The sequence below is a fragment of the Notolabrus celidotus genome, chromosome 3, assembly GCF_009762535.1.
Source record: "Notolabrus celidotus isolate fNotCel1 chromosome 3, fNotCel1.pri, whole genome shotgun sequence".
Taxonomy (NCBI): domain Eukaryota; kingdom Metazoa; phylum Chordata; class Actinopteri; order Labriformes; family Labridae; genus Notolabrus; species Notolabrus celidotus.
The window spans coordinates 10,213,456-10,227,338 of record NC_048274.1 but is presented as its reverse complement, the minus strand read 5'-3'; positions in this window follow the sequence as shown (position 1 = coordinate 10,227,338).

Sequence of the window (13,883 nt, the reverse complement as noted above, 5' to 3'; positions counted from 1 at the left end):
TGGTTTTTATTTATTTTAATTATTTTCAACACTAGATTAAAGCTGCTGTTGGTAGGAATGGTGTAAAAAACATAACTTTTTTTTCTGCTAGGTTTGGAGAAAAGATCATAATACCTATCGATACTCATCATTAAATGGAGTAATTTGAGACTATTGTGAAATCTCTGTGTTTTCCAATGCCTACAGTCATGGACGAAAGTATTTGCACCCCTGGAATTTTTCCAGAAAATACACAATTTCTCCCAGAAATTGTTGCAATTACAAATGTTTTGGTATACACATGTTTATTGCCTTTATGTGCATTGGAACAACACAAAAAACAGAAGAAGACAAAATTGACACAATTTGATACAAAACTCAAAAAATATGCCGGACAAAATGATTGGCCCCCCTCAACTTAATGGTTGCACACCCTTGAGAAAAAATTACTGAAACCAACCGCTTATAACCATCAACAAACTTCTTACACCTCTCAACTGGAGTTTTTCTGTTCACTCTGTGCATGCGTGGGTTCTCTCCGGGTCCACAGCCTAAAAACATGCTTATCAGGTTACAGTAATTGCTCACTCTAAATTGTCCGTAGGAGTGAGTGTGTGCAGGAATGGTGGTCTGTCTCTCCATGTTTGCCCTGTGATAGGTTGGCGACCTGTCCAGGGTGTACCCTGCCTTCTGCCCTATGTCAGCTGGGATAGGCTCCAGCCCCCCCCACAACCATGAACGGGATAAGCGGTCAAAATGATGGATGGATGGATGGATGGATGGATGGATGGATAGTATTAATGTTTGTAGTCAAAGTAGATCAGTGCAGATGAAGTATACTCTGTCTACACTGATCTTAATAATATTAATAACACTTATTCATTCGTTATAGTGTGTTCACAAACACTTGACTCACAGACACCACCCCTGCATATTTTAGTACCCAAGTTGTGCCACCCCGTTAAAGTAGTCAGGACACGCCCCTGTCCTATTAGTATCAGGCGTACTTCCATATTGTCATGGCTTTGTTGGATGGTAATGTGAGTTGCATCAATCCATAAGTATCTGTCTCTATGACAGATGGACAGACAGACAGACAGACAGACAGACAGACAGACAGACAGACAGACAGACAGACAGACAGACAGACAGACAGACAGACAGACAGACAGACAGACAGACAGACAGACAGACAGACAGACAGACATGTTTTGCTTTCATGTTTTAGATACATAAATACCCAAATCAAGTCTCCGTCTATCCTTTTCAAATGGAATTATTCCAATAAACCATCAAAGCTCAAATGGATTAAATGATCCATTGTTTTGAAAAAGGGCTCATCAAAATAAAATAAATAAACAAAATCATTATGAATGATCTTTGCAGCATTTTTCTATTTCATTAATCATATTAAACTCTTTAAAATGAGTCTTTATTGGATGGATGTGTATGTGCAGTTTTCTACTGAACTGTAAATGACCTTAAAGCAGCTCTGTCTTGAGCAGCTGCAGCAGTATAACTCTGCTTCATGTATGTGCATGCATCAGCAACAACTTCTCTTCATCTTGGTATAGTTTTTTTTCTGTGGGTTGGGGGGTTCATGCAGTTGTAAATACTTCCTCTTCTCTCAGACTGTCTCAGCCAAAGAATGTATTTATTTTACAGTCATCATGGACCATAACAGGCTTTCCAGAACCAGTATGTAGTCTTCTTGCACCCTGCTCACCCTTTCATGGGCTCTGAGACTGGCTCACTGCTTACAGAACAGCAAGGCCCAAATGTACAGCTCTCTTACATGTGTATGGAATTGATTAAATGTATAGTACAATGCACATCAGTAATAAGCTTCCATGTAAATATGCAGGATTTAGCATAGTTGCTAGATTTAATCTGGAGTCTTGTTCTCAAAAAACAATAAGCTGTTAAAATGCCAGATGAGCCCCCGAGTTTGGGCATCAGAGGAGGACGTAGATATCATACCTAAAAACCTGCCTCCTTTATTTCAGGCTTTGTTTTTTCATAGTTAAGTAGTCATCACAGACCCTGACATGTGCCGGTAATTAGTCCCTGGAATGTGTGCCTTTAAGTGACACATTTTAACTGCCCGACCAGCAGGTGGTGCATGTGACAGGAGTTTACTTCACACTGTGTCAGATGAGATTTACCCCAACAACAGCCAGGGGAGGAAAATGCAAATGTTATCACCACAACAACAACACTCATCATCTGCGTGTGTGTGATAAGCTTTTGAAACATGTTGATGATGATGATGATATTCTTGCTCAGCTAGCTTGATGGGGTAAAGGTAACACAGCGGTCCCTCCTGTGTTGAAGCAGGAGAACTTCTCTGCAGTGTTCTCTGTCTTTTCTCTCCTAAATGTCTGAGATGTTAAAGAATTCTGAGTAGAAGAGTAAATCACATTTTCTTTTTTATAACTTTATTTATGAAATTCTGAGCTTATACAACATATAAACATAATAATATTAATAATAATAATTGATAGGACTGATATAGTGCTTTTCTGGGTACTCAAAGACACTTTACTTACTTTACTTTAAAAAAATGTCTCACTTTTAACTGAGTTTTATTCTTATAACAGTTTTATTTCACCTTAATTAATTAATTAATTAATTCATTCATTCATTTATTTATTATCTACTTCAAATGTTAGTCACTTTTTTCTTTTATTTTCTTTCTTTCTTTCTTTCTTTCTTTCATTTTAAGTATGGCATCTTATTTTCTTTTAATGGTTTAATATTTTAGTGTTTCATTATCTTAGAAATGTATTTTATTTAGAGCTGAATTTCCTGTGTTGAGTTTTACAGTAACATCTTATTTTACCTGGTGTGTCCTCATTAAGATATCATGAGAGCGTTTCCTCAGTTCGATCAGCAACTTCTTATTTATTTTACATTTATTGTTATTATTATTATTTTTGCATACATTGTGTTCTTGACCTTAGGATTGTTGGGTGGGTTTAGGGTCGGGGCTGGGGTTGGGATTAGGATGGGGGGTCTTTTTAAATTTTTTTTATATATATCTTTATTTCATTTATTTTTTTAATTGATTCTATTTTAAGTTGTTTTTATGTACAGCACTTTGTGTTACAATGTCATTGTATGAAAAGAGCTTTATAAATCAAGTCTGATTGATGATTGATTGACTTAAAGTGTGAAAAATAAAATAAAAAATAATTAATAAAACAAAAACAAATACAGAGGTGAAGAGGGAGTAGAGGTCATGTGTTGGCTTTTTTGAAGAGGTAGGTTTTGAGTTTCTTTTTAAATGAGTGAAGAGAGTCAGAGTTGGGGATGTTTGGAGGGAGAGCGTTCCAGAGAGTTGGCAAAGGCTCTGTCCCCCTTAAGGTGCGTTGCTTGGTCTTGGTGATGGGGGACAGGAAGGTTGGGATCTGAGGATCTGAGGCGGCTAGATGGGATAAACACACACAGACCAACATACTTGAACATTAACCCCGCCCAACCACCCCCTTCAGACCGAGAGAACACCCTAAATAGAGGGCAAAGAAGAAGATTCAAGAAGAGGAATACACAGCTTGACAAGCCAACAGATAATAATAAAATAAATAAAATAAAATAAATGGAAATTAAGTGAAAAATAGAAATTTGACATCCATTGATAGGTAAAGATCTAATGCAAAACTATCATTAATGGCAGCAACAGGCCAGCTAAGGAAGCATCAACCAGCTGGCATAAAAAAATAGTAAATAATATTAATCTACGACATTATTTTTCTGGATGATATTGGAAAGCCTTAACCGTCATCAACAATGTCATGTTTGAGTTATATCAACAGCATATTCTTTAAACAATGTTCGTAACATTAAAGAAGTGTAACCATAGTTGAAGTTCTCAGATTTTTTAAATAGATGGGCTAACTGTGGCTGTGACGGGCAGACAGAACGGTGTGAGATGTGAAGATAACACACACACACACACTCAAAGAAAAAAATACATGATTAATATCCGCACTGAGTCATCCTTGTCTGACTTGAGCAATACATAAAGAAAGAGGAACTTGGTTGTTTGGTGGGATAGAGGCCCAAAGCCTTATATGGGTGTAAATGTGCGTGTGAGTGTGTGTGTGTAGTTTGGGAATGAAGATGTTTAGATGCACTTTAACCAAAATGTAATGAAACACAAAGAAACACACGTTAGCCTCATGTTGTGGTGTCGTTTGTATGTGTGTCATCTTAAAAAAATAAGAAAGAAGCAGTCCATTGGTTTTGTGTGTGTGTGAGTTTGTGTGTGTGAGTGAGTGTGTGTCCATGCGCCTTGTGATTCACCCTTGTCTAATAATACCCACAGCCGAGTCTGATAGCTGAATCTCGTGGAGTCCAGAGGAAAATGAGGAATCAGGAATAAGAAGTGAGAGGGCTGGATGTCCCCTTGCACGCTTGTCAAGCGGCCGTTCGAAGTCATTGTGAAACACATGAAGGCCACCGAAACCTCTGCTGACTGTCAGCCAGGAAACAAGGGACCGGTCACCCACAGAACTGAAAAAGCGATGGAATAAACTCTTGGTTTTGTAGATCTCATATGAACACTTTTTCCAATGTGCAGAATAAAACTAAAGCCAGATAGATGCTTGCAGGATAAATTGACAGACTCACTGATGGTGCTGGTTCTGATCAGGCTGAGTGAAATAGCCTTGCATGTCTAAGCGTGTCTCTTTTCACACTGTCACAAGCCTTACAAGGCTTCACGTAAAATAACATATCTGACACATTTACTTCTGCTTTTTATATTTAATCAATTTTGCACCCATTTCTACACTTAAATTCTGCTATTTGTATTATTAGCTGCAGTGAGATACATATGCAGAAGACTTTAAAGTGCAAGGACTCAGCACCTCATGAAACACAGCCCACTTTTAAATAAAAACTGTATTTGCTGGCTGTAATTCTGCATCTCCTGCAGACAGGAATTGGTTTACCTTTGATATGGTTCATGCTGGTCTTTTGAGGCAGGTGCACAGTGTTTCAAATGAGTCCCCTCATTCAGACACTGAAAGCACATGAAAATGGATGAGCTGACTTGAATGCTTTTTCATGTCTGGTTTTCCATTGCTTTAACACGCATGGTCAAAGCGGGAGTGATGATAAAAATGCGTCATATCAAAATGCATCTCGTTTAAAAAAAAATGTTGTTGAAATACACGCTGAAACATCTTTAGTGCAAGGGCAATTTCCTTCTTTGAAGATGCTTGCTAAATTATATCCGTCTCCTGCTGCCTTCTGATGAAATTGTGGGGATGCAAGAGAAAGAGCTGAACAAGTAAAGCAAACATCTTTAAATACAACAGAATCACTTTAAAAGCAATCAGCATGGTGAGAAACACGCAGTGGTGGACAAAGTACATGCCTTCATTACTTCAGTCAAAGAATAGATCCTCCTGGTCAAACATTACTCCAATACAAGTGAGAGTTTTTACTTGAGTTTAAGTCCTGGAGTTCTTGCTTTTAAAGATACTTAAGTACTTTAAGTACTTTTTAAAAATGTGTTTTCACAAAGCATGAGTGCCGCCAAGAACACATGGGTGTACATTCTGCTACGTTATCTAGAAAACATGATTTCATATCTAAAAATTATACCATAAATATAAACTAAGTTACTACAAGCACAGACAAGTTTCAAATGTTCATCTAGAATAAAAACTAGGGTGTTAGCTACAGACCTCCACATGCTTTCTCAGGTTAGATTGTGATGTTTTGTCGGCTGTGATGAAGTTTGTGTGGTAAACAGATCAGAGATTTACAACAATACGCGTCATTCTTTTTTTAACAACCTCAAACGTGGGTTTAAAATCTGGCCGTGGTGCTCAGGTAGAGAATCATCATCCTTCTCGGCCGCAGCCATCATCACCACGACTAAATGAACGGACGGAGCTAAATAACTTTTGAATCTACGCTCAACCGAGGTACGGCTACACCATTGAGGCAATCCAAACACAAGAACACCAACAGTTTACGGTCTTTGGTATCTGATTTCAGAAAAGAAAACTCATCAGCTGACTTCAAAGCAAAAGTAGAGACTAACTAGAGCACTGATAGAAATGTAGTGGAGTTTGAAGTAATAAGTTCCCCCCAAAAATAATATTCAACTAAAGCACAGATGCTCAAAAAATTTACCCTGTGAAGCCTGAACAATCAAATAATTGCCAGAAAATTATATTTATTTGACAATGGAGTGTTTATTGGACTTTCTGACAAATAAAAAAGAAATTAAATAGCAATTTTCATATATGAGTTTTAATTTGTATCATATTTGATACATCAGGCATTTTGGTGCAATTTTTTTTCTAAAAGTTTCTATTTAAAAAAAACAAACTAAAACATATAAAAACAACATTTTTGGACATTTAGTTTCCTTCAAAATGTTCCCCAAATAAATTCAAACTTAGAAATGATTTTTTTTCCATATTGCACAACACCATCATACATATTTTGTATCTACTACTCAACAAAAAAACCTAATTTATTGTATATCTCTTCTTTGTATTGTTCAAATTTTAGTGGAAATCAATGAGCAAAAGACAATTATTTACTAGGGAGCCATGGCAACATTGAACCAGTCATCAATCATCATGTTACAGCAGTTTGCATATATAAAAATATGATATACGTTATAAATATCTCAATTTCTACTCTGAATATACCTAATTATGTCATTTAAATATTTTCTTAAATAATAAAAAGACTGTATTTTGCTTTATGGAATAATGTATGAAATGTAATAACATTATGATTGACAGATTTGCAAATAAATCCCTGCTGTATCAATTTTGATACACACATTTCAACACAATTTGGCTATAAATTAAGTAATGAAATATTAATCAGATTTACATTGCATCAATCCAGTAAATATTCTCATTGCAGTTTCAGTAACACTGCATTGAAAACCTGTTTCGTAGAAAGAGTCACTTTGTCACGTTTTAATGGGGAAGAAGAACAAGAAGAAGAAGAACAAGAACAAGAAGAAGGAGAAGAAGAAGCCTTATGGTACCAACCTAAATTGGTAGAATTAAGGAAGTTTTTAGTTCCCCTGCTAATTCAGAGATATAGAAAGCCTGTATTTTGAACCACCTTTGGCAATTTGCTTCCAGTAGTTCAACAACTCTCCTGTGGACACCTTTACAGTCTCTGATTATGGATGTTGTGGAGCAGATGACGGTAAGATTAATGCAGATTTGTTCTCTGGGTGAGACTGTGGGCGTATCCTTAATTCCTTATGAGAGCACACACTGAAACTAGAGATTAGTATTGCTTTGTGTATGTTGAGAAAAGCTTTTAACCTTCAGTTTTTATCTGTTTTTAAATTCCTTTGGTTTGAAGTTTGATTGCTTTTTTAAAAAAAAATTTAAGAGCTCATCTAACATATGTTAATAATCAATCGCCTGCTTTACTCAAAAGTAATTATAAACTACTGTTTTCTTAATGTTAGTCACCAAGTTTTATATTTTAAGACTCATCTGTTAAATGGCTTTTTAAATGCTTCACATTTTTGGCTCAAATCTTGTATTAATGAGTCAAGAGATGTGAGTTTGAGAGTGTTTCTTTTATTTATCAGGGATTAAAATGTCATTATTTTAAATAAAAATCCCTCTAAATTTGAACCTTGTGTCGTTGTGGATGAATCATGTTGTTCTGTTATACACAATCGCCAATCTAAGTAATTTTTAGTGCAGTTAAAGGACAAAAAGGTACTGTCTAAGTTGGAAACTTCTTTTGAACACTCTTTCCTCTGAATTACTCAACGCGCTCAGAAGAAACAGTGAAAGAAGACACGATTATGAAATCCGAGCACACAGGAGTTACAGAGTGTGGACATCAACCTGCAGCCATTCTGGTCAAACTGATGTTCTGCTGAAGAGGAGTGCAACACTTCCTGTTGCGACGCGTCCTGTATCCTGTTTTCCACAGTCAGTGGTCATGCGTGTCATTCCCCCATGCAGTGAGACTGTGTGGGCACCATCTCGTGACCCTGCCTGTGCTAAGACTGAATCTAGGGAGACTCCAGATGTCTGAGAGAAACTCTGAATGTCAGCAAAAAAATATGTATAATAGGAGGATAAGTCTGTTGAGAAATGTCTCTGAGTGTAGCCTAGGTTGCTACAGGTTGACTTGGCAGATTGTGGTTAAAAAAAACAGACATATTCATGAGTTTTGAAGTGTAAAGTAAGCTGTAGCAACACCAGCTATCGTGCCAATTTGATAATCGTAGTGTTATTTCCTCCAGGGTATCACAGCCTCTTAAAATAATGCATACAAAGATAGTTATGAGAGCCCTGACACCTCCATGTAGCAGGCCCGAGGGGGCAAAACAATGTGACCGAGTAATAAGAGGTGCTAGTGTAACTGTTTGCCTGCTTATGTGTGTAAACCATCACAGATATGTATCTTGTGACTGCGTTAAGATGAAAACTGTGAAGTGCTCAGTTACACCCTGCGGTGGGACAAACCAGAAAGCAGTACTTGGTCAGAGAGCTGCTGTGTGACACGTTTGTAACTTCACAGTGTCACTTCAACTCAAAAACAAAGCTGGTGACTTTATTTAAAGAACTCTATGCTAGGGTCGATGTTGGGTTTACAATCATGGGATTACTTGTGATGATTTGTTTTTCAGCTAGAGGCTTGTTTGTATGAATTAACTTAGCCTAGCATGGCACAATGTTAGCTGGATTCTTTGAAAAGGAGGGAAAATTAGCCTGAATAATAAAAAACACCTGACTGTCCTGTTTGTGCAGAAAAATAGTCGGGCACATAACTCCCTTACAAAACAGCAACATGCCGTTTATATCCATCAGACTTTTTTGTACAAACTAAGCCCTGAGATACTTCTCTGTGAAATTAAGAAAAGCTTGAAGTTACATTTTGTTGCCTTTAATTGGAGTTAAGCTAGCTGTTTCACTCTGTTTACAGTCTTTGCATCAAGCTAAACTAAGGTAAGCTAAGCTTAACTAAGCTAAGCTAAGATAAGATAAGTTTAGATAACCAGCTGCTGGCTGTAACTGTAACACACAGAAACCTGATAAAGATTGTCACATGTAAGTCTTGGCAAGAAACAAAAAGAGTTGTACATCCTAAAAGGTAAAACTGTGACTTTCAGTAACAGAGAGCTTCCTGTTTTTATATTTATTTATTTATTCTATCTTGTTTTATGTTAATTTATTGTATTTTTATGTTCCTGGTATTTATCTGATTTTATTTTACTGATTTTATTTTATTTTTAAGTATTTCATATTACTTTCCTCTATCTTGCTGCTATTTTCTGTCTCTCTGTGTTCTTTTGTGAAGCACTTTGGGCGGCATGCTTGAATTAATGAAATGTGCAAAATAAAAATGAGTTGAGATTGCTATTGTGAAATTATTAGCATTGCAGGGAGCGCTGTAACAGAATAGTTGGTCCGATTTGAGCTCATTAGAAGAGTGTTAAATGTTGTTTGATGTAAAACAAGCAAGTCAAATGTTTTGAATGTAAACTCTTTAAAGAAACTTGTTACAAGCTGCAGACTGAATGAAATAGAGTGAGAAGAACATTACCCACTATTTATTTATTTTTTAAAAGAATAGAGGGTATTAGTTCAAAGTTCATTGGTTCGAGGTTACTTTATTTGTACCCGTAGCAGGACTTCGTTTGCAGTGAGTCAGCCTAATTTCTACATAAACCAACAAACAGCACAAGACAAGACACCACAAGCAAAGTGACAAAGGGCTCAGTGCTACAAAGGGAACCCTCAATACAATAAAAACAGGAAATTAGCAATTCAATAAGAACGAGGTCAATAAAAACCTGATGAATAAAAACAAGTTGGAAATTGCCTTCAGTAAAAAACAAGATAAAAAGATCCCATAATATATAAATAAATAAACAAACAAACAAACAAATAAATAAATAAATAAATAAATAAATAAATAAATAAATAAATAAATAGTGTTAAGGCCAGTGGTGGGGAAACAATGAGAGGAGGAAGATTTCAGTCATCATGCACCTCGAGATAAAAGAAGAATAAAGCCGACCTTTTGGGATGATACAAAACAGTGAATATGACCCAATGTGGGTGAGTTAGTGAAACTGTACTTCAGAATCAGCTTTAGTAACAAAGAGTGAGTAACACAGAGCTTGTGCCGAAGACCGCGTCTGCTCAGAATAAAGAAAACCACAAAAGCTTTGAAGAGGTGGCCGCATTCATGCAAGATATAATAGCAGGTAAAGGACAAATGCAAGAATATCAATGGTTACACCTGCGTGCAATTCAGAGGGGAAGTGTTTCATCACAAGATACAATGAGATAATTGATCAAAGTGTTTGATCCTGAAGGTTTGAGCACTGCGTCTGAGACAAAGGCATTGCTACAACAAAGGTCCCAACACGCTATAGCTTACAGATTCCTATGATAAGGCACTGAAAAAAACTCTTCCTCTTCTTTATTCTTCTCTCACCCTTGACCCAAATACTCTACCTACCGTATCAAACTTAACTGAACACCAATGGAGTTAGATGTGATCCAACAGATCTGCTACCAATGCTTCGTTATTGATGATCAGTCTGTGTCAGAGAAGTGTTAAATGTTACCTCAAAGGTGTAGTTTGAGCTTGGATTGTACGAGGCTTCAGTACATTGCTAGTTTTTCTAATATTTGTACATTAAAAAAAACTCTGACTATAAAGCAGTTCAGTTCAACACCTCAGAAATAAAAATGTAGTCAACGTACGCCTCTTTGACAGCGTCAATCAGAACTGTAGATTCTAAACTTTCTAAAGGTAGACCAAATCACAAAGCCCTCATTTAATACTGAACTCACTTTTGTTGTGCTTCATGAAGTGGTCAAGCAGCGTGCATCAGCAAATGTCATGAGGACAATAACAGAGTCACTGTAAAGTCATATGCACATCATGGAGATGTTTTGAAAAGCGATGCATGTCATGTGATCTGTTGGTAACATGGTGTTTACAGTGCTTCTGTGATGTTGCAATCTCCTTGGATTCATTACAAAGCTGAAATAAACACACTGAGTGCAAAAATCGGTTACATTTCTTTCTGAGAAATATAAAACAACACTTTTTTTTAATCTAGTAATGCTGCTTTAAGTTTTTGTAGAGTTGATTTTGGTGCAAAAACAAACAGAAATGTCATCTGACTACTTTTGTTTACTTTGTTTACTAATGTGTCTGATACAATAACGTGAATAAAGGTGTGTCAGGTGGCAACAATCTTTAACAATGTCTCTTTATATTCCTCAGCTTATAACAAACACTGAATTAAGGCTTTTTAAAACACAGGTTGAACAAACCACAGCATTGTGGTACATTAAGGTTAAAGGAGAATGGATCTATTCGTCACATCAAACACAAACGTAAAGAAAAACAGGGCAAACCACAGCGTTCTGGATCACCCTGACCATATGACACGTAAAAGGATTCATTTAAAGCCGGCCCTCAAGGAACTGAATCTGAAAGACAAGTTCCCAGTTCCTCATTTGACAATATTTCAGTGTTGGTGTGCATGTTGGTTAGCTGTGTGTTTACTTCATCGCAGGCCAAAGAGAAAACAACAAGACCGAGAGCTGTGAAGTTTCTGAATTACACCAGACTCGATGGCAACTTCCAGGTCCTCAAACGGCTCCAGAGAAATGAAGAGAGTAAATCAGATCCTTCATTTAACAGTTGTTACGTCAGTGTGAGAGATAAAGTTGATTATTTGATCAGAAGTGGACATTACTTATATGAAGAATGAGTTTTTGAGAACATGGCTGATAGTTCTGTCTTCTCCGGTATCCAGATCTGCTCGTATACCATGAAAACAGTACGTCTTAATCATCATGTGTTCATGAGTAAGATTTGGATCCACTCCCAAATCAAACCAGCTTTTCGAATGCCCATGCCACACCCTTTACCATGTTTCATAAAGATCAGGTCAGGGTTATTTTCCACAATTCTGCTGACGAGCAGAAATACAAACTGTGCTAAAAACATAACCATCTCTATGTTGAGGGTGAAGACGCTTTAAGATGCAGCTGTGATTGTTCTGAACATACCTTTAAGATTAAATCTTTAAAGCTGTTGTGAAGAGTAGATGCATTTCTCAGTTGCAGTACATTAAACAATTATGTTGCTGTATTATAAGAGTGTGTGAAGATGTACCAGGTTAGATCTGAATACTCTAAAGGCAGCTCAGCGGTCTACTTCTGTGCAGATTTGAAGACAGAAAACATATTCATTTATCAGAAAAAAATTGTATTTCCTTTTGTTTGTTATTTATTATTTTTCAGCTGCTTCTGAAAACTGAAGTTCTTGCACTCGTAAAAGTCTCATGAACATGTTATGATGATAAGCTCTGACTGATAGAACACAGAAAGTTGAACACGTTGTGAAAATGTATTGTCTGTGTGTGGCATAGTTTGTAACGTGCATGGTTTTGAACACAAGGCTGGAGAAGAATATTTGTTCTCTGGTTAACCAGTTGTCACAACACTCTGACTCATCAGATGGTTTACTTAAAAAAAACTGTCCTTAATGGACAAGTATTAAGAGTAGCACATTCACTCAAATGCTACAGTGAAGTATCATTTAACTTAATTTACAGATTTAAAATTCTTAACTACATGTCAGAGGGAAATGTTCACTGCTTTACTTTAATACCTTAAGGCTGGTTACTTTGTAGATAACAGAAAAATATCACAAATCAAATAATTACTGTGTTTATGATTAAATATTTAGTTATTTATTCTTTATTCTGTATTAGGATCCCCATTAGCTTCTACATGACAAATATAATAAAAACAATGATTTTACATCACACAGAATCCATAAAACAAAAATGCAAAAGCAGCTAGCTTTAAAAAAAAAAATACAAATAAATGAAGTATCTCAGCAAATAAACAATAAGTAGCATTTAACTACAAAATAATGGAAACAAAAACAAAATCGTCAAAACATCTTCAATATTTAATATCTGCTGCACTAACGTTTTGTGTACATTAAAGCTCCTGTGAAGAAAATTCATGTTGTGTTGATTTTGGTGCCCCTTGTGGACAAAGCATGACATTGCATCTCTGGAGATCTTATCCGGTTCACATGCAAGTAATGTTCTTGGATTAAAAAAAGAGAAGAAAGATCTCATCCTTCTTTATTTCATATGTCTAATGTGCAACCTAGCGGCAACCTCTGGTCTTAAAATATGAAGCAAATGCGGTAGTGCTAAAAACTGCAGTTCCTCAAGTGTCCACTTGAGGCTGACTGCAGAAACACCAGAAACCATATACACACCCATTCAAAATAGACAATCTTTACAGCAGAAATAAACATGTTTACAGCCTGGTACAAAAAACTGTTTAGGTCTGAATAGCTCATTTCTCTATCGGCACACACTGTATGGGGGTAAAATTTTGTAACTAGTTATTTTTGAAGATATTAAACTTTCAAGTTTTGCCCAAATAAGGGCATGGCTGACCTGATTGACAGACGCGAACACTGTAGCTGATAGAGAAAATGCTAAAGGCTGTCTCTTTACCTCAGACTAGCTTGGACAAAGTTAGTTGAAGTTCAGAATTTCCAATATGGCACCTGCCGACAATAGGCTTCAAAACAGGGCTTCAGAAACAGATGGGTGACATCAGGGAGACTACGTCCATTTATTTATAAAGGCTAAAATGACCAAACAGGGGTAATCTGTGCTGTTACTGATGGTCTTGTTTGCTTTTGTAAAGTCATATAAAGACTTTAGTGTGAATTACAGTCTGTTTCACAGTGGCTAAAAATCCCTAATGGGAGCTTTAATTCATCAATATTCATTATACTGCAAATCCCCGTTATTTTGAAATGAGTCTTTTGGTGTTTTAGAACTTTTGCTTTTGTTTTTTAAAGACAGCTCACAATTACGT